This window comes from Diadema antillarum, unplaced genomic scaffold (genome assembly GCF_040938485.1).
Source record: "Diadema antillarum isolate AM-2024a unplaced genomic scaffold, OU_Dant_1.0 seq00001157_RagTag, whole genome shotgun sequence".
In the NCBI taxonomy this organism is placed as follows: domain Eukaryota; kingdom Metazoa; phylum Echinodermata; class Echinoidea; order Diadematoida; family Diadematidae; genus Diadema; species Diadema antillarum.
The window spans coordinates 513,059-535,733 of NW_027271967.1; the positions used below are offsets into that span (position 1 = coordinate 513,059).

Consider the following 22,675-nt stretch of genomic DNA (forward strand, 5'->3'; position numbering starts at 1 on the left):
GAAGTGATGACACGACACTTGCTCATGCGACAATTGCTCCGGTTTTATTTTCTCAAAGGATCTAGGGTTAGAGTGAGGGTAGTGACAGGGTTTTATGTTTAGTCTGTTGTGAGCATTATAGGATTAGGGTTAGGGTTGTGTTTGTGGGTAGAATTAATGTTAGGCTTAGCTTGCAAATATTTCATGGGAGCAATTTTCGCAGGAGCAAATGTCACGGAACCAGTACAATTACAGTGCAAAGACAGATAGACCATTTTTGGACAAACAGCCATTTCTGGAATGTCGAAAGCCTTTGCTACAGAAACAAAGGATGGACACTTTAATTTGCTTTCCAGAAGTGTCAGGATTTTGTACTAAGTCTTGTTGGAAATGAAACAGAAGTTATTCCATTTCTAACAGTGAACAGCCAAGCCGAGAGCTTTTGCTTAAGTGTCGAAAAGGAAAGCAGCATCGTGCATGTTGTAGGGCACTTTTTGACATGACACGCATGTGAAAGCCAGAATGCAGCTTTAATCCGTCCATTGCACTTAGCCAGAAACTAGTCAGTCGACATGACTTCCAGCACCGCCTTCCCCCACGCACGCCAGCCACGGCCGAGATCTTGACGCTGCCGCGTCATTAAAAGACGAGTTAACCCTCGAACCGCTGGGGGCGCATATTTGCCGCGCGATCGGCCCACAGGTAGCTGATGGCCGGGAGAGTCGGGTGACAAATTAATACGAGATAGACCTGCTGATGCCGCTTCCTTCAAAAAGGCTATTGATTGTTTGCCGCTCACCCTTGTTTACACGACTCCAGATGCTCTCTTGGCGCCAACTTCTCGATTGAAGCGGAGACGTCTGAAGTCAGCGCGCCAAAACATTACGGAGGAGGAAAAAGAGAAAGGATCTCAGAGGACACTGCGTTGAAATGCGTTCACGTTTATTCTTGTACATGGCGGATATTCAAATTAGTGTATTGCTTAAGTATATTTCCGATTATGCACTGGGGAAAACTATGATTAAAAATCCTTCTTTTCTGGTTCTGCTAAATTACTTAAGAAATGCTGAGCTGAAAGGTCACTTCTGTTTTATGTTTGCCAGAGTTTAGCGCCGTTCTTGTAGATAGTGGGGTACCACACAGTTGATTCGCTATTGATTTTCATTGCTCGTATTAATCACGTTTCATTCTGTCTCTCAGCCGGATGATGTATTTGCAAGATTCTTTGTGAATCGCTTTGTTTGAGCTGCAGCTGACGGCCCGTGAACCTGCGCGCCTTTCGTCGATTCTCGACAAACATGTCAATGCGCCAGGTATGCCGGCTGTCTGGAGAGAAAAAAAAATAATGATGAAAAATATGAAAAACGTCAGCAAATGAAATCTACCGACACGCGTATACACCAAGTATGCACATATCTTCAAGCCACGCCATAGTAATGCATTTCACACTGGATTTCCTTTTCTTTCATTTTTTTTTTCAAATACAAAGTGACAAAGAGGCCGGACGCGGTTAAAAGTAGAAACTATCCGTAACTCAAATGAAATTTAAACAGGAAAACATACGCATACCAAATGTACACATCTTTTCTTTTGTATTATTATCGAAATTCATTCATAGATATAAACACTTATAAAAATGTGAAAATTGCACGAAAAAAATGGTAAATTTCACTCTTCTGTTTGTTTAAAGCTCGAATGCATGCAATATGTATATACATATAACAATTATCCAAATAATAACCAACTTACAACACACCAAAGACAAAGAAAACATGTGGTGCTGTTGCATAGTGGATAAGACTCCCGACTCTCAAATGGAGGACCCGAGTTCGATTCCCGCCCAGTGCTTACGTGCTTGGACAAGATATTTTTACCCACAATGTCTCTCTCGACGCAGGGTTATAAATGGGTACCTGGAAACGCTAGGGAAATAATAATGGCAGGGCCCTCTGGTGGAGCAGTGGCAATACTGAAGAGGCTAAGTACCCTGAATAAAGAAAACCTTATTGTTATTAAAACCTTGCATGCGCAGGTGAGAATGAACCCGGAAGAGTCCGGGCTAAGGTCAGTAACTTTTAGCAGCATGAGAACCGAACAGATCTTCTGGCAGAAGCATTTCTTTGAAAAGAAATATTAATGTTAAATCCCCTCACTAGCCACTACCCTTGAATAACAAGAATAAGAGATTAAAAAAAAATCATTATCAGTCAAGCGTAAGGCAGTCTAATATCAAATAGCATTATTCCAAAACATCTCTTTGATCTTTACCGTATAATAGTATCACATATCAAAAAAAAAAAAACCACACTTACGTAGTAGAGGTATCAGAAGTTTCAGAAAGCATGTACACTATTTGCCTGATACTAGATTAAGATATAATACTAAAAAAGGGGGATCGACCGGAAGAAGCAAGTCATCATTTTTTTTTCTGTAGGATGCCATGATATTTTTTGACTCCGAAATATTATGTAGTATCATCATTCCTTATCATGGTGGAAGCAACATTCTTGATACATCTTTCCTGTGAGTCGTGGGGAAAAAAAAAATCAGTTAAAATGTATGTTGCAATAACATACAAAAAATTCTGATAATTTCAGCTGATTCCTTAATGTTTTCACGTAAAAATTTAATAATAAATACCACAATATGTCTAGTAAATGCTATCTCCGGTTCTCGAAAACTTACTCACGGAAGCAAATGGCAAGAGTATAATTGTAATAGAATAGATATGAAACCAACCAGTATTATATTCAGAGAAACAATGGGATTATGAGATGTCACAGAAAGTAAACTGTAACTTTCTTTTTTAGATGGCCAATGTCTTTCCAGTTATACCTTGTTATATCTACTATCGCAGGATAAGTAACGTGATCGTCTGGAAAATAACAAGCATAAAAAGCATTGTGAGTTATTGCTTCTGAAAAACCTAAGGGGCAAAGGTTAGGCACTATGAAACCTTTTCATCACTCCCCATTTACTGTTTATCTGAGCTCTTCAATCCTAGATCAGGGAAGATTTGGCACAGACTCAACTTGTATTAGATTCACTTTCAATGTCTGGCAATATTCGAAATATGATATGGAAAGAGACGTGATATCAAGGGGAAAATACTCTTCCCAAGGGCATAATGCCAAATGTCAGGCGAGTGTACAATGTAGGAATCACTAAAAGAGAGATATGATGTAACATTGAATAGTCTGTGGTTGTTCTTTCGCTTCTTTTTTGTTTTCTGTTGTCTGGTCTGCTGTAAACATGGGTACATGAAATCCTCCAAATGTCACAAACTCCTTACTCTGTTTGACTTTGTTATGTCACCAACTAAAAAGAAAACACGCGAGCAAACATTGTACAAACGAGACCTACCTTAACAATCCAAATGCAACACGTAGTTTCCTGTGCGACCCTCTGCAATGCACGCTCTCCCCTCAGTTGTATCGAGGGTATACATCTGCACACAGATGTTTGTCTGTTTGTTTGTTTGTTTGTTTGGGTTTTTTTTTTTTTTTTTGGTGTGTATGTGTCCGTCGGTTTCGTCACCTTGAATTTGGTCACATTTTCGTTCCCACCTTTTCTTTTCTTCTTTTGTCAAAACACAATCATAATAATGTACATGAATAAATATGTAGGCATACGTATGCACTATATCTATATGCATGCATATTACTATAAGTCCATTTAGACATAGAATTAACATTAACAAGAACACGCATGCCCCACATTTTTTTTCTCTCTCTCTCCCGGGCCCCTTTCTCTCTCTCTCTCTCTCTCTCTCTCTCTCTCTCTCTCTCTCCCTGTCATTCGTCTACCAACGGCGTGGAAACCTGAGAAATGCGACATTGAGAGATCAATAATGCGATGTTCTATTTAATTAGGCGGTAATCCCTTACATCATACAAATGCTCTTTTCCAGGGTGGATTGTGTATGAGAGGCGATATAGTACAGCGCGAATATACTCCATCAGCGTAAATATAGTCCTTGTAATACATTCACATTATTTACAATTATGGACAAATATACTACATATTAATTCCCCATCATGTTAAACTTTCCTATCATTGCGTCGTGTATACATACACATTCATGTATAAATATATATGTGTATACACATAACATGACATGATAATGAAATGATTCGTTTGTAGGCACCTGAATACATTATCCGTGGTTCATTCATAATATTGGATTCAATGCAACTTGTGCAAAAGGAAACCTTGAAATTATATGGATGTCCCTTGAAAAGATACATGTATTGTGCATGGCATGTGAATGATGTCCTATAGTTGACTACTTGACAACCGTAACACATGATCACTAAACCCTACCATTATGAGATGCATCTTAAAACTGCAACGACAAAAAAAAAAAAAAAAAAAAAATGGGTGTATGTGTCTATAAAGGCAAAGGTCAAGTTTAGTGTTTACATTTTTTTTAAATGTTTGTGTAATACCGGAAATTTTCTTTTGAGAGAATATTTCGAGCCAGAGGTCAAAGGTCAAAGGTTAAACGGCATTTTTTTCCTCTTTATATCTCAAATATGGTTCAAGGTATATTCATGAAATTTAGTAAATATGTATGTATTTATTGTTTTGGAATTTAACTGTCAAAGGTTAAGGACAAATGTTTAATATTTTATTTTTTTTTATTTGCTTGAGCAATACCGGTATTTTCAGAAGTTTGGTGTATATTTGTATTACCTTATAAAGAAAATATTTCGGGTTATGAAGTCAAAGGTTTATGGTGAAAGGTCAAGTGAAAATGTATTTTTCTATATATTTATGAAATGGTTCAAGGTATATTGATATGGAATTAAGTGAATAGTCATGTACTGACTGGCAGTGATTTGGAAACTTTTGCGGTCAGATGTCCACGTCAATTTAAACTCTCATTATTTTCGTGTGTATGCAGTGCCTGAGGATTTCTTTTTGTTGTTGTTGAATGGTTCTTGTTTTGTATGAGCCTGTGTGTTATTTTGATTTTGTAGTTTTACATTCGTATATTTATGTAATACTGTGTATGTATATATTGTTCATTTTTGTAAAATCATTTGTAATTCAGCTTCTGGCTGCGATCAATGATTTGTTGAATAAAGATACCATTAATATAAATCTTCCCCACTTTGCCAAAAGGGAAGCTCGTGATAATAGTGCTTTGTATCTACTGACGAACAAGTTGAACCTGCATTTTACATCTACATCAACGCAATATCACAACGTCCTGACTTAGATATCTCATAGCAGAATTAATGGTCCTGCTCAGAACTAGTCCTACCTGTCATCAAAACTCAGCTTAAGATAATCGCTATATTCTGTCAAAGTAGGTCTGCATGGTAAAAGAAACAACCAAAAAAAAAAAAACAACAAACAAACAAATAAATACACTATCGTTTCGTCTTTTGTCATATTAGTAGGCTTGGAGCATGAAATGAGTATGAGTGTTGTGAGTCGGATATCTCTATCTACAGGTCCTGCTTGAAATACAGCACCAAAATAATGCTCTCCGTTCGATAACTCCCTGCTGACGCCAACCATGTGTAGTGTATCGCGAGCTGGGTGTGTGGTTGTGGTAGTGTGTGAGCACTCAGTCGGTAGCCATCTGGTCCCCAAAATCGAAGAAGAGTTCGCCGAGACAAGCGGTTGCCTCGAGTGGTTCTCTCAGTATTTCAGACTCGCTTGCCGTCAGTTTGCAAATAATGGGATATTTGTCAGGTTAGTTGGCACTGACTGGCAGCGTCAGTTGTTTGAGACGCGTCTTCAGAAAGCATTTGCGGCTTTAAAGCAACAAGGTAATAGTTTTGTGGGCACAAGTTATCCCGGAAAACAATCGACAGTGATCGTAGAGCAGAGGATAGCAGTGGTTCGACACACAGGGGATATCAAGCGAACCGCGTTGTCTTTCACCATTGCAGATCATCTGTACATGCTTTATAGCAAGCTACTGGTATCTGGACCAAACTTTGGTAAGCTGTCCGGGATGTTTTGTGCTACACTAACATTACCTTTGTTTCCAATTTTAGTTTTTTTAAATTTCTTGGCCGCGTGTGAAACGTCAGGATCTATACTTCAGTTGCAAATCTGATTTGATGGGGTGACGTAATTTTCTGCCGCTTAAGTAATTTGATTTCATGCACCGTTGTGCTCATCGAAGCATATTCAAGGTTTGCTCAGACATAAAATACAACGATATTACGGTGTACTGCAATAACAACCAGAGTTCCAATGCAGACGTTGTATTCTGAATGTGTTGAATGTCATAAACAATGAATATATTGAAAAGTATATATGTGACCGTGCACCTCAAAACGAACATAAAGTCGCACACACTGATTTTGCGTGAGGACTGAAAATAAGTGAAATGGGTCAACCTAGCCGAACTTGACTTTTTCATATTTTCTGAAAGAGCGGGTCTTCTGTTACATTATGCTAAAATTTGGTATCATAAAACGGGCAGGAAAGTGTGTTTTTTTAGCAGTTTATCTCGAACATTTTTGGTAGAATAGTGTGAAATGTGTGTCTTTAGAATCCCTTTTTCATTTCTGAAAAACCTTGTCCACACTCTTCACTTTCAACTCTAATAACTTTTGAAAGGATAGTGCTACTGCTTTGAAAGTTGGCATTAATTATGGACAGAATGTGTTAATGATGCATGCATAATTTCAGTTTTATCTAATAATTCCTTCATTGTTGTAACTCTGGTGGTTTACTTCCTGTTTTTTTGTCCCGTTCATCGCACAGCCAGCACGGTTTGGTAAAGATTAAGCGCTTGAATAGACACTGTACTTCATACCCTCTTTTCTCAGTTCACACTTTTCCTGAGTTTGTGCTTTCTTTCCATTATTTAGATAGGTTAGGAGAGTCCATTTGATTGGAGTTATACATCCTTTTAAAGCTTAAAGTCTGCTCTTTCAGAATATGGTCTTAACTAAAAGTTCATGTCTGGCGACTTTTTGTTTGTTTTGAGGTGCAGGGTCACATATGTATGTATATAATATTATATATAATATAACACGTCATGCAAAGGCCAAAAAGAAAAGTTACACAAAAGGATGAACGTGGAGACATCTTCGGTTTCAGACAAGGAGCAGTGCACGTGTTAGAATCATAACAATGATTTTTATTTTATTCTTATTTTTATTACGATCCATGACACCAACCCGATAATGAAATTTATACCATGCCTTATTTGAATATAAAGACCTTAAAGTCGTCAGGAATGCAAACTGTGTTGTACGGCGTTTCATGAGAGAAAATAGCAGAAAGCGAAATAGGGAGTCAACAGAATGTAGTTCAAATATCTTGCGAATGTTCTTTGTGCAATTTCATACGGCTGACAGTCCAGCCTGGCTGACAGCGACGCACAATTACAAATCCCTACTTAAACCAGGAGGTGCAAATTGTGTTGGTCGCGTCCGTTTCGTTTGTGTACAGAGCATATCTCTACGTCAGAGCGAGGTACGGTGTCCCAAAAGAAAATCTAAGAAAAATAAACCAATGGCGCGCCACGATAGACGAAGATGCATGGTCACAAATAGTACGTCGTCTTCTAACAAAAAGGCAGTTCAAGGTTATGATTACAAATTTCGAAATAGGTCCACATGTTATCTTTTCTCCGTCGTGTAATTTTGATTAACCCAGTTATCGTTGTTCATTTCTCATGTCAGCATATGGTTAACCTTCTATTTTAGTGGTAGGCATATAGGAGACATATATTATACATTATGTTCCTTTATGTATATCTGTTATATGTCACATTATATTCTGCACTCTTAGTACGCGACATATACACGACTATGGGGAGACAGGGCTGGTAATGATATTTGCGCATTTTGTATTGATTTTCACGCCTCCCTAACAAAGAGCGATGAAGCTGCGCCGGAGACCCACAAAGAAATAATAATAATGACAAATACATGAAATAAAAAGGCGGGGAGTGTCTGTTTGCCGAGGGTAAGGAATATTCGTAACGGACGAGGCAGGAATTAACCTAGGTAGAGTAATGACGCAAAGTTCCATAATATCATTGAGTAGCACAACATGAACATTTTGGCAAAACAACGTATGGAGGGCGAGGATGATACCTTTTGAGTGACAGTAACAGCAACAGATTACTAAAAAAAGAATTACTACTAACATTATAATCAAATCTTAAAACCATATACGCTCTACCAAAAAAAAGGAGAAAAATAAGTCGAATTGTGGCAATATCTGTGTAGGTGTATTAGGGGTAGTAGTGGGATGTAGTAAAAGACATTGTTGCAGTGGTATTTCACACCAGGTAACGGCAGCTGTAGTGGTATCAAAACCGAAAAAGAAAATATAAGCCAGTCTTATCTTTTGCAATAAACTTATTGATCCATGTTCACGCAAGGATCATATATTACCATTAAGAGATGGAAAAGTGAACGCGCGTTTACTGTGGTTATATACATTTCTCTCTCTCTCCCTTCGGTATACACACACATGAAAATGTATACATTCATATAATATATCCATTAATAATTATGCAAACATGAGAGGGAGAGAAGAAAAATGGTAATTTCTTTTTTCATCTACCGTAGACAGGTAATGGCACTCTTACAAACCGCCACTGCGCCACTCTTGTTAGTGTTCAATATAGAAGGGTACACGTGCACAGACCCATCACATTCCTAACACTAGATGGACCTATAAATGCGAATAGAATTGAGGCCCGATGCCTGCAACGCTGATTAGGCCGGTTTACAGAGAGAGTACAAAGAAACAAATAAATAGAATTGGAGACTTTTCTCAGCGGCCAATTAGATTCAAGCCAAGAACCCCGCCCCCTAGTCTGTTTCGCTCGTCTCTCCCCCCCCCCTCTCTCTCTCTCTTTGTCTGTTTATGTTTTTTTTGTTTTTTTTTACTCTCTCACTATCTCTCTCTAATTGTCTTTGCTGGCAGGCACTTATATGTCGTATTATATTTCGTACACTTTTTATTTTAGTTTTTCTCTCTTTTTTTTTGCATATCGGTACCCAAACTAATGCAGACACACATGTACACAAACACACCAGGCCACACGGTTATGTGAAACTTTCCACCTTGCATTTCAATTTAGAGGTCCTCAGTTGATCAGCGGGCAATTACAGCTCAGTTTCTAAAGAATTCCGTGCGGGATATAGCCAAAAAAAAAGAAAGATACAAGAATAGAGCCGTACCTGAATGATAGTTAGCAGAATGTGTGTATGACACGTAAGCATGCACTGTGAACGCATCACTTGCACTTCATTACCGGTTGTCTATTAGTAGGGCGATATTATCTTTATCCACCTCACGCATGCCTCTCCTTCTCCAGATAACAGATAGTGTAGTCACGAAATAACAAGGGAAATGATGTTAACTTTCTTGACTACTTGCCACTCTCGTGCCCAGCCCCCCCCCCTTTTAAACTTTTATTCTAATCATGTGCCCTCGAGCAATTTTATGGAATTTTGTCTGATTGATTGAACCGTATCAAATAAGAATATTGAAAATAGCATTATTTTGCGCAAAATAGACCCATTTAACAATTGATACGTCAAATGTCTGTACATTCGCAACTGTGGCTGTGCTTCTTACAAAAAAAGAAGAAAAATAATGATCTCTAGACGTTCGGATGTAATTTTAAGGACTGCAGTGTTACCCCCCCCCCCCCAAAAAAAAAAATGGCCGTGTGTATACAGCAGTTCTAGGTAACATATGGAGTGTAGAGATGAATACTGATTTGATTAACAGGACATAGTTATGTGAACTAAAAAAGGCAACTGTTTAATACAACAGAGTCAGGAGAAATTATAATTTCAGTCATGAAACCCTCGAAGGACATAAAGAGCGTATCCTTCAATTCTTGACAGTCAATTTGGCAGTGGAGTTGTTATTACGTTCCTTTTTTAACTTTAACAATGACCACTGAAATCATTCTAGGGCCAGCTGTCAAGAAATATGTACATTGTATGACGGCCACAAGGCGACCAAACAAGCCATCTACTGTTCCATCCGCCCCCCCCCCCCCCACACACACACACAGACAAACATCTCTCTCTCTCTATCTTTCTGGAAAATAATATGTCATCAATATTGAGTGGGAGAGGTGTTTCCTGCCCGATGGACGGGGGTGAAAGACACGACAGGAAGATGAATACTGATCAGAAAATTATGCTGAGGGACCAAAACCTATGCGTCCGAAATTTGATTAGCAGCGGGGACAACGTGATGGTAGGGGTGTGACCTGCAGGGGCTGAAATACAGACGGGCAAGGCTTGATGTCAGCCTTGCAACCTGCAGCAACTGACACTGATGTTATAAAAAGGAGTCGTTTCAGTATACACATGCACATGTACATACCGCTCTTGCTAGTACCGTGGTGTAGTGGATAACACCAACGGACTGTGGTGTAGTGGATAACACGAAAGTGCCGTGGTGCAGTTGATATCACGACAGTGCCGTGGTGCAGTTGATTACACCCAAGGGCCGTGGTGTAGTTGATAACACCAAAGCCCGAGGTGTAGTGGATAGCACCAAAGGATTTGTAAACAGAAAGTAATGGGTTCGAATCTTGTCTGGTATAGTGTATTCATTATTCAAGGCGATGACTTAAAAAACAGAAAAGATACGAAGCAACTGACAATCACCTGAAAACTTATCAAATCTCAGTGGATGATCAATCCATGTTTTATTTGATTAGATATTCCTCTTATTCCGATTTAAAAATGAAATAAAAAATATCTCAATTATGTTGAAATCAATTAACATGCTAACAAGAAGGATATGTTGGATTGCCTGATTCACTATAGATCTTGGTAATAGGTGAGAATGGGATGAGGTTGGCATTTGTTCCCATGTGCAGAGGGCCTACTTGAGGCTACAGTTTTGGCACCATGGTATCTGAAACAATAGATTTTCTACTGGTAAAAAACAAACAAACAAACAAACCCAAGTTGTACATTGCTATCAACTCACATTATCGTCCAGACATCACACAATATCTACACTTGCAGCAGCCACCATAGCACTGCCATTCTGGAGTCTGGAATTGCAGGTACCCTTTTAATGGTTTCGTCCTTTTGTACTCGAACGCATTCCACAGGTCTTGTCTTTGTTCGAAGGTATTGAAGGAGTGGCGGCAAGGTGTCCCCTGTGTCATTTTACAACCTTTAACTGACAATGATTTTTTTATTGTCGATCGCTTTAGAATTTGGGTATGCTCACATCAATGTAGTGCTTGTGTTTAGATTCAAGCAGTATAGCACTCGAGTGCAACACGTTATTCGGCACCATTTTGTTTTCTGGGTTAGACCAGAGGAGCATCCACAATGGGCGCATGATAACATTTCTCTCTCATTTTTTTTTTCTCATTGTGGTCCATCGACGGCTGTCGAATATCACAATCTTCCTCCTGAGAAAATGTGTAGCTTAGAGGCAGTGATAATATTATTTGCAACCCACGCGGAGAGTGTCTTCTGAGCTAGATAAGATTCAAGTATAAGCGTGGTGATGTGTGAAGAAGTTTATTCTTTATTAAAGTAGAAGTCGTTTGTATATCATTAAGGGCTGATTGAGATGGCAGTTTTTGCCTTTCCCTATGCATCTTTTTAAATTCATAATTCCACAGCGCGACTTGCCTTTGATAATTTGCAGGTAATTGCAACCGTTTCTTACACTGACTATCAAATCATATAGCATAAAAATGATAATATCCGAACACAACAATTTGAATCTAAATCCTTCCAATCGAAACGTAGCCCTAATTTTCTGAGTGCTCTTTATCACTTTTCGTATCCTTTTATGACAGCAAGAAACTCACAGGGTCTAGTTCTACAAGAATTTTAGCATTTCATAAATAAAACTAATTTCCAGGGGATTTAAAGCAGAGCCTGAATTACCCTGCAGATTATAATGCACAACGTATTCAAATAGTATCCCAAAATCCAGTAAGCATGGTAAGTGTTATTTCATCCCGTAATGCTGTATATCCGTAACTTATTTATTGATTAAAGGTCCTGTTTACCTTTGGGAGCAGTGTTTTCAAAAATGTTCAAAATATCACATTTGATGCATATGCGTAGGTCTGTTGTATCACAAAACATCCTTACATATAAAATTTTCGCAATAAAGCCTAAAATTTAAGGAGATCAGTGCTTTTCCTCGATAAACCGTAACTGTAGACGGTTTAGTCTGGAGACATTTTTATTATAACTATTGTTCACATTTTGTGTATTTAACAACACTTAACATCAATTATACGGATTCAAATTTTTACAGTGGTTGATTCTATCAATACCTCACATCGAATTAGAACTATTTTAAAGCAATAATACTGGATTTTTGTTTTATTTGCAAATGCTAAATTATGCCTTTAATACAGCCTTGGCTTGATTGAGATTCCGTTCGAAGTCAGAGAAAGTAAGCACAATAAAATGAACTTTTGAAAACATAGTTTTTAACATGACTTTTATCAGATACATCCGAATAAGCATCATAGAGACGGACCTGAGTAACAAGTTTTTTTTTTTCCTTTATTTTTCATCATTATTATTATTATTATCTTCTTTTTTTTTACATTGATGATTACTTCCTCGTTACAATCTGGGAGACGAAAAAGCGATGTCCCAGTGAGCACCATGTTTCATCGTTATGCCTAAGCATCTCAGTTTTCCCTAAGAATCTTTTCAACTCGTATTTAATAAATCTACTCTTGACATCAAATATGAGCAAGAAACCAAAGGACTGCGAATTGACTGTGAACTGGTGGGCCCAATTCAGGTATAGAGGAAAACGTAAATTGCACGGGTAGATGCTTGAAGGTGACAAGGCAGTTCACACGTGCAGCCATTAACATGCGATTCAGCCGCAAGACATTTAACACCGCCGGCCTTCCTTCTTTGTTTGCCTTCATTATAATTTTTGATGATAAGTTTGTAAATTTAAGAAAAAAGACGGCAAGGCCCCAGGGATCGTTTTGGGAAAAGCCGTGCGCCCAAAGAAAACGTTCCGAACAAGGGCGGGAAGGGCAAAGTAAATTTGATTTTTACGCAAACATGGTGAGCAGACGCCATAGTCTAGTGGGTGTATGTGTGTGGGTGTGGGTGTTACCCTGTCCGTCGCATTACTTAAGAGCAAGGGTAATATAGGTTAGGCGTGTTACCCATCTACAGCTGTAAGATTTACCTCGTGCAACCTTTGCCAGAGAGATGGCGATCCAAGGTAGTGGGGTCCCCGAGTAGTTGCGCTCTCCCTGGCATCATCATCATTACCTTCCAGAACGAGGTTAAGTTTTAAAAAGGTTAAGTGATGTATCCTTTTCATGCTGAAACTAATCAATTCTAGGCCAACATATTGCTCATCTAGCAAATCTTTCAGTGGCAAATGTACCGTAAGCTCCAAATGCGCTTTAATATCTTTTTGAATTTATTACATCTGCATTTTCTATGTTGCCTTCCATGTTATATGAGTTATTGATTTGCGCTTATTTACTGTGATTGGTGACATTTTGCTCTGAATAGTTAGGAGAAGAATATTTTATGCTTGGATTGAGCCCGCTTGTTTTTCAGCACTAGAAATATTGTATTGCAGTTATAATTGTTATCATTTCACTTTGTTCTCTATAAATTATTGTCAGAAGTCAAGAAAGTGCATCTTTTCTTTCTGGAGAAACATCTCTTTTCTTTGAAATAAAACTATCATTGCAACTAATCGGCAAATTGCCCTTCTTCGACGTAATCAATCAGCTGCAATAAAAAAAAATGGGCACAAGAATCATTACTTTGCATGAAAATGACTGCCACTGCTGATTTATCTATTGAAATGTTTTTCAAGTGTAAGTCATGTCATCATTAGTATCTGAACAGTTATTACGATCATGATCGCTTCAATTATTAGTATTATCAATGATAGTATCGGAATCTTGGTTATCGATTGAACTATAGTTACCATAACAGTACTCTGCCAGTAAAATTTGCCTTTTGGCATGATAGGCTCTCCCTCTCTCTTCCCTTTCTGACACTTAAATGCGAACGCAAATTTGCCGCTAAGTTCACCACGCACTGCAAGTACCGGGTCAGCTCCCTGGGATTTGTGTGTAGTGTACGTGTGTGTGTGTGTGTGTGTGCGTGTGTGTGTGTGTGTGTGTGTGTGTGTGTGTGTGTGTGTGTGTGTGTGTGTGTGTGTGTGTGTGTGTGTGTGTGTGTGTGTGTGTGTGTGTGTTGTCATGAATATCATTTGTAAAGAGAGCATGCATAAACCATTAAGACATCAATCAACTGATCTGCTGATGCATAGGGGAGAGCGGGGTGAGTTGGGACGCGGGTCAAGTGGGACACGTTCTCTGAATCAAAAACTGTTCAACCAATCAGCGATTGGCTAATATCTACAATGAGCCCCTAGCAACCATACATCACACTAAGAAAGCCGTGCAGTTCGGCAAATTCTAAGAATGTATAAATTGCTATTGAAAATTTTCCCCAAAATATGAAGTTTTTTTGAAATCAGGTTAATTAACCTGTTGTCTTTGTATTCAAGATTTCAAGGGCACGATTGAAGCTGGTGGTGAGCCGTATTGATATGCAACTAATATAACTTGTTTTTGACAAATGCCTGCATGGTTACTGAGCAGTCGTACATATTTATGTGTATACCACGTGAGGGACAGTTGGGACAACGTGTCCCATTTGTCCTTCATAATAGCATTACATGTAAAAAAGTTCAGATTTTCAAACATGTTATTCAAACTTGTTTTGTTGAAATAAAGAACATTTTAAAGCATGTTTGACTGTTTTCATCACCAATGTTTCATTACGCCTTCCAACTTTGACATTTCCAACATTTTTATAGGATGTCACACGTTACCAACACCGTCCCATTTCTCCCTTGCTGTTGTCCCACTTTACCCATGGGTGGGTCAACTTCTCCCCCAAAATAAGGTTTTTTCTTTTCATTAACTGCAGAAAATTGAGAACAGTGCCACCCCCAATTTATAGCTCTTTATGTAACCTACCATATGAACCTTCATGCAAGCCTGAAAGGAAATGTAATCATCTCTTCTATAAAAAGATATAAGAAGAAAATCGGCGAACTTGAAATAATGTCCCACTTCTCCCCGCTCTCCCCTATACAGGGAAACCAGAAAGGGCCATCAACTGTACAGGTGTCTGTACACCATATTAATACCATATAAAACAAAATAATACATAAAAATGCAAATACATTAAGTTTAGGGCAATGATATGAATTCACATACTAACCATTGGTTTGACTCTTCAAATCAAGATTATCGATAACAATAAACAACGTTTTATGAAGCGTGTTGGTGTGGGGTTGTCGATCAGTATAATGTGTTTTAAGCTCTTAAGCTCTGTGCAGACTTTATTATTTTCATCTACAATTTCTTGACTTTTTGTTTGATATATTATATACTTGTGTTCCTGCCTGGTGTCTGGTCGCTTTTGTGCACTATTGTTTTTTTTTTATTGAAATTAGAATCTTGGAAGTCTGAAATATTAACATAAAAAAGAAAAAGTAAAAGTAAATGTTCGATGTCTTAGGCTATCATAGTGACGGGGTAGAATTCACACACATATACGTACAAACGTTTGACGCGTCACTTTATACTGTCCTGGCAAACAATACCATTATTGTGATAAAATCGTGATCGTATGACGTTTGGTCTGATCTTTCCAACTTGCCACGTTAGCTTTTTAAAAGTATGAATTATCCCCTTCGCCTAGTTTTTGCCCTTGAATTAACTTGTCTATGTGCCGTAAACAGACGAAAATATTTTTCTCTCACCCCTCCACCCACTTCCCCCCCCCCAAAAAAAAAAGATAAAAATAAAATAAAATCTATCTAAAACGCGTCTTATTTACCGCCGGCCTTTAGATTGATGAAACAATAGTCTGTAAAGCGTATTTTACATTATCAATGAATCTGAAAAAAAAAATAATACACTGTATAAAAACTAGCTACTATAACTATTTCAGTGAATGTCTTTGGAATATAAGTATCCTTGAATTACGACAGAGTTTAGAGCACTGCTCAGATACATATCAGAAGGAACTTTACGCTTGGAATCGTGTTTGTGTTTGTGATTTGATCATGACAGTAAACAGAGGAACACAAATAACTTTTATCATGTCCATTGTAAAAGAAAATAACAGCTACAATAACAGGTATCATTGAGATTGAGACTTTTGTAGGTACTCTAGTCAGTATTTTAAAGTTGTTTTTTCCAAGTGTACAGAGATTGTAATGACAAAGGCCGCTCGTTTGATCGAAGTAGAATAATTTATTTTTAGATCGCAGCTTACTTGGTGGCAAAGGCTCAGTATGAATTCTCATCGTCATGAACATTATCAGCTTTATTACATTTCTTTCTCCTTAAATTGTAGTACTACAGCAATTTCTATTGTTTTCATTTTCATTATCATTCGGTGAGATATAATGTAAAATCCACCGCTGAGATGAAATTTCTCTTTTGACTAATAAAAAGACGCATTTGCTGCTAAAGATACCATTATTCAGAATGATTGCCCTGAGATATAAACGAAAGTAACCCCCATTTAGAACTATATTTAGTCACTGGAATACTAGAGAGGAGCACGGTAAATTAAATTTTTGTCTCCTTCCGTGGCAATTCTTTGGCTTTTGTGAGGGTCTGATTGTATCCATCACACGCATGACGTCTATAGCTTATCTTCTCCGCTCTTATTCGATTGATTGCTTTTATTTTTGGCCGGTAATTGGAAAATAAATTCCGGCGCTGAAGCTGAAGTAACACTACAATACTTGATTGAAAAGACGGGAAATGCTTTTATGTATATTTGTATTTCGCTTACCGGATCAGTAAGACAGTAATTTATTTTGAAAATGGATTTATTTGCATGTAAATTGCACACACCATGCATATCTAATAGTAATTGCATGTATTGTGACGTAAAGACCTCAAGTGAGGTGATTCGCATCACACAGCTGTGGAGAAAATTAATACCAGGTCGTTTGTCAATATCTTTCAGTTATGGGTCATACATGTATTATAGTCGGTCTACACTCATAAATTCCCATCAGTACCGCGGAGAATTTTCTGGTGTGAGATACCTTCTGCAGTTTAAAAAAACAACAACACAAGATCCTTCGTACTCTCACTTCATTATCACCCCAATGTATCTGGTCATTTTGACAAGAACTGTTTAGTTATCCGATGTTCATGTAGTCTAAGAATGTTTAATTGTTTATTTTGATTGCTGTGATTTTTGTTTTTAAAAATCGATAAAAATGTAAAAACAACAGATTTTGTATCTGCAAACCTGTTAAAAAACATTGTTACCCACAGTGTGTATACATACACACGTATTATTATGTATGTAGATGTAATATTCTTTTTTGGAGAGGAAAACACAGCAGCGTACAAACAATCTTTGTAAATTATGCGAGGTTGTGTCAATAATAAAGACAGTAAAGACGCTCTTCGGACAGACCATCCTACAGTGAGGAGAGGTAACTTTATACTTCGGTTGACTAAAAAGCCAGCATTTTTAAGAGTACCAGCCTTTGGAAGACATCGAACAAGACACGTATTACGATGTCTTGCCTATTCCTGTAGGTATTACTGCCAGCAAAAATGCGAAGGTAGCCCACCTTTTAGCCGCACGAACGACGCCAGATAAGGATTGGCGTGCGTCCTGCCCTTCTCTAAAGTTCGCTTGTCGACATATCGTATTTCCTCTCATTTATGGTCGTTAGGATGGTTATGCGCAAACTCTGTTCGGTTCGAATGTCATTGCGTAAAGACTACAAGTATTGTTTGGCAAAACTTACCGCAGTTATCAAATTTGGGAAGAATCTCTTTCATCTCTTTCATCTTTTGCTTGTCCTTTACTGCACCAAAGTTTTGAATGCCAAATAAACTCTTCCCTAAAACACAACCATTTTACACAACATTTACAGTAAGTAGTGATCCGGCTGATTCTGTGGTTCAAATAGAAGAGAAGTTACTAGCAGCTTTCTTTTTTACCCCATTGTAAGGTTCTGATTTATGTTATATCAGTGATTTCTGCTCCATTGACGTATGACTAAGAACCACCTAACGCGCAATCGTCCCTCTTGTCACGTCATTTCAATATGAATAGCTCAAGCAGTGCTTTGTCCTCGAGGGCAAGAGATTCTGAATGGAGAGAACTACACTCACAGTCTACGGATTTTATACCTTTTCCCAGTCTCACTGCAGGGGTTCTGTAGTTTGACAAGAAGTATATGGGGCCATTTCCTGACCCTCTTTGGAACAATGTCCATGGGATTTTAAGGATCTATATACACAGCAAAAGACACTGCCAGTATTTTGTTTCTAACCATTACAGTGGCAGAGAGAGGGCGAGAGAAAGAGAGAGAGAGAGACAGAGAGGAAGACAGACACACACACACACAGGGACAGAGAGAGAGAGAGAGAGAGAGAGAGAGAGAGAGGGAGGGAGGGAGAGGAAAGTACACACACATTCACACACTTAAGAGTAAATGCGAGGATAATGCACTATTAAGAGGAGTAAGTGGAACGGTAAACAGCAGAAACAAAAATACTCGTTTTTAAAAGAGACGAGCTTTTTTGTGAGGTGCACGGGATATATAACCATGGGCTACTACACATAACAATGGAACCAGAACGTCATTTTGTGACTGCAATCACAGCGCCTATAGTGCTACATGCGTGTAATAGTTATGATGATTTTGTTTCGAAGTTCTTATAGCGGATATGGGAGAAGATACTGGTTGATCTATAAACACAAATAGCATATCAATTTTCAACTATTTATTTCGAGATTCAGTGAATATTATATTTGTTTACAATATATCTATCAGCATGCACTCTCCAATGTGTGTGTTAGTTTGAATCGACTTCCTACAACGAGTTGCATGTAGGAGTTGCATGAAGAGTGTGGCATATAACAAAGTTTGGTGATAGGAACGAACGTATTGGCATATTTACTATGTCTGTTCTGTATAGAATCACAGCGTATTGTGTCAATACCTAGAAGGAGAGTAAGTGAATGTTATACGAAGCTGGACATGCACAAGTGAATAAATACAAAGTGCACACTGCACGGCGTTTTGTTTACTTGTTGCTGCACTGGTTGACGAACGCCGCGTATAAGGTCATCCGTGTGATGTGCACAACAGTATTATTCTCTTTCTTTTCCACGAACGCTAACAGCATCGTGTGTTCTTGTTCTCCCTCTTTTCTCGTCCACCACAGGTGAGCGCCTCCTTGGCATTCATTCCATAGCAAGATTAGGAAAGCGCAGACATGCCATGACGGATTTCTCTGTGCAGTGCACTGGGGAATGCGGGCCGAGTGAGAGGCCGAGACAACGCACCTATGTCGCCATCCCTTTACCCGGTTTCCAGGACGCGCACACAAATGAGCTCGTGACGTCTTCGATGACGTATGTGCCAAGTCAGTCGCAAAATCGCTGGGAATCAGCTCATTTCCGCCGCTGTCTCCGGAGGAGGAGAAGGAGGCTGCCAACGAAGAAGGTGTCGCCAACACAGAGCGAGGCAGTCGGCTGGCAGCCAAGTGGCGGAGTTCCTGAGTGTGGAAATGGCCCAGAGACACAGCGGACGGGAGGCTCATCTTTAGCGACATTACCTGACGAATGTGCCTCCATGGCGCGTCCTGAATACACGGTGTGGATAGCGAGTGACTGCCTAGAAATAGACAGAAATGTGACTGATGTAAACTCATGTAGAAACAGAAAGGTAACTGTTCATACACGTCCGTCACCTGGCGAACGGTGTCTGGAAAGAGTGTGTGTCGAGCAAGATAGCTGCAGTCACGAGACTTCACGGGGCTCCTGCGCAGACAATGAGAGGAACTCCTTGCTTGTCCAGCCGCCTAGCTTTCCCACGGACCACACCATCCCCACCAAACCGGATGAAGGTGATTCAGTCCTCGCCTTGAACCCAGTAACACCGGTCTCCACGAGAAGAATTCTTCGACGGCTCTCCTGCCACTGTGGAGCCGCAGTGGGCCCATTAATTCGCGCAGCCGAGTCGGTTGTGGACAGATTGCTTCGCGCATGGTTTCGGGTGGGCCGAGGAGGGGAGACCCCATCCCATGCCATTGGTAACAGAGTTGGTTCAGTGACATTCCACAGGTGGGTGACTGTGCTACTTGTGTGTGTCATGGTGTTGCCGTTACCTACCACAGCGGCACCCGGCTTTCGCTTGAAAGGCAGCGGTGAGCCCGGCTACAAAAACAGCTTCTACGAGAAACTACCGCCAAAAGCTCAGTACGAATCGGTCATCATCTGCTTACTGGCAGTTAGTGCGTTTATCGGACTAATTGTGTGGGTGTTGAAATCCAACTTTGAGGAAAGACAGCAAAAAAGAATGAGACGAGAAGCCTCGCTGCGGGAAAGGACAAGTTCGGTGGCTTTTCTAAAAACATGACGAAAGTGTCAGCTCTCGTTACTCTTCTTTTCAATTCATTACCTGTTGATCAGCGGTTAATCACATTAAACGTATGTATGTATGTCAATTCTGTCAGCTGGAAAAGTTACTGTCTGAAAATATAGATCTATCAACCAAGGACACATGTGTTCCGTTCTATTACGCAATTTGAAGCATCGCCACAGGTAGCTTGTAGTATACCATGTCATGGAGCAACTGGAAGAAATGTTTTGTGATCCATTTTGTGTGCGTCAAGAGATGCTGGAATATCGCTTGTATTGAGAGTCCTGTCAAATTGCTATAGTCTTGCTCGTCGTTGATATGACTGTGAAGTTAATTGTTGTTTAGTCCGCAAGTGGATTGATTCTGTGACGCACCATGCCGATTTAACAAATCTAAAACGGTATCTTGACATCTGGCTTCCAAAATTAACAAATCGAGGATGTAGATTTGCAACCCTACGTCGAACCCATTCACGACACTAGTGGTAACACCCCAGGATGTTTTCTACCCTTGCCTTGTTCCGTCTGAAATGCTCTTCGCCTTCTGGAAAATAATTGAATATCATATTTAGGATGTGAGATCTCTCTTTTATCTCCCTGCTTTGGTGATGTTTTATAATTATTACTCGCATCTAAACTTTTCGTTGCTGTTCTTTTAACAAAAAAGTCCATGCTGAATCGGAACCAGAGAACTAAAGGAAAGCACATGAATAATTGGATGTACATGTAATGATGCAGCGAACATCGCATTTGAACGTTTTCTACGCTGGATGTGACCCAGCCAAGAAGTCATATTGGTTTAAAAAAGCAAACTCAGTCAAAACCTCGTACTATAACCTACTGATCATACTATACTGGGGTGGCATATTTTTATGTCCACCAAGTGGGCGATATGATAATTGACTACATTCAGAATGACTATGGCTGACATAATTCAGTATGCTGGTCGGTAATTCGTTTTGTACGTATTAATGTATTAAGATACCCCCTCCACAGGCTTGCGTGAAGGCTAAATTCGTAATAGTTATGCTTTGCTATCCGAGCGCCAAAGTAGATCTTAAGGGTTTCTCACTATTAAAGGTTAAAGTTGCAGTGGACGTCTTTTAAAGGTCCTGATAATTTCATGAGACGTGGCAGAATGTACATGTGCGAGAAAATCGTGAGTCGCATTTTATCTCAAACTTTTAACGGGAGTAGGAATGGATGTAACGCAAGCCCTTTGATATCCATAAGCTTTAAATAGTACGTAATCGCATACACTTATAACACGGAAGGCCTCAGTGTTATGAACATAAGAGCTACATGACGGTCATGCCTTAAATGCTTTGATGTTTCCATCGCTTAAGAATGTCATACCGACCATCTATACATTTCCTTTTGTTTGAACATATCGCCCAACGTTTTGCATGAGAACTAGCAGCTACCTCTTTGAAGAAAAAAAAAATAGAGAAGGAAAGGAAATAAAGGATATGAATATCACTTTCATGTCCTTTTTTTCTCCATACATTTAACAGTACTCCATTATGGAAGGAAACGTTCTTTGGCCTGACAATTTTAAAATTTTTCTCTTTCACTCTATTCCATTACTTTTGATACATAGCAATAAGCAGGTAATATCACGTCGTGATGGTTCAAAAAAATTATACCAATCAGCTTCTTTTAATTTTCAAAAAGAATATGTAAAATGATTTACAATAACAGTAAGATATTAGCCTGAAAGTTGTAGTTGTGGTTTTTTTTCTATCCATTCCTGTGATTTGTTCATTAAATTCCTGATAAGGGAAAAATCGCGGAAAGTGGTTGTTCGAAAAGTTGCTCTTCTGATTATGTCACTTTTCAAAAAGGATATTGCAAGGTAATTTACAATAACAGTCAGACAGTCTTCAACAACTGTGCACCTGCTATACAATAATGTAACTATAGAAACTGGTACATTTGGGATTTCATGGCTGGCTGTTTTTGATAATTGTAGTCCCTGCAGCATGTTCCGGTATTGCAAAATGTCGTGAAAATACAGTGTTTGGTATGAAAATGAATCCAGCCAAGAAGGTGATGAAACGGTGATGTTATCTCTAATGTCAATATCATTATGAGGAATAAACTTGCTTTAAAGTAAAAAAAAAAGCTTTGAATATGTATGTAGATTCCAGTGTTATCAACAGGAATTTTTTAAAAAATCGTGTGGAGGTTGTGATTTTGATTGCCAAAGAAGGGGGAAAGCCAGTTTCAGTGTTTTCGAGTGTCATACAACATGTAGTTAGATTTCA

General features: G+C 38.9%; 1 long non-coding RNA gene across 1 annotated transcript in view; it reads left to right on the forward strand.

Annotated features, from left to right (window-relative positions):
- The window catches only part of LOC139744308 (uncharacterized), a 118,026-nt gene extending 98,718 nt beyond the window's left edge, over window positions 1–19,308 (forward strand). Inside the window, exon 3 of the long non-coding RNA XR_011711821.1 lies at window positions 19,211–19,308. This is a non-coding gene — a long non-coding RNA (uncharacterized lncRNA). The remainder of the gene's footprint in view (window positions 1–19,210) is intronic.
- The last annotated feature ends 3,367 nt before the right edge of the window (window positions 19,309–22,675 follow it).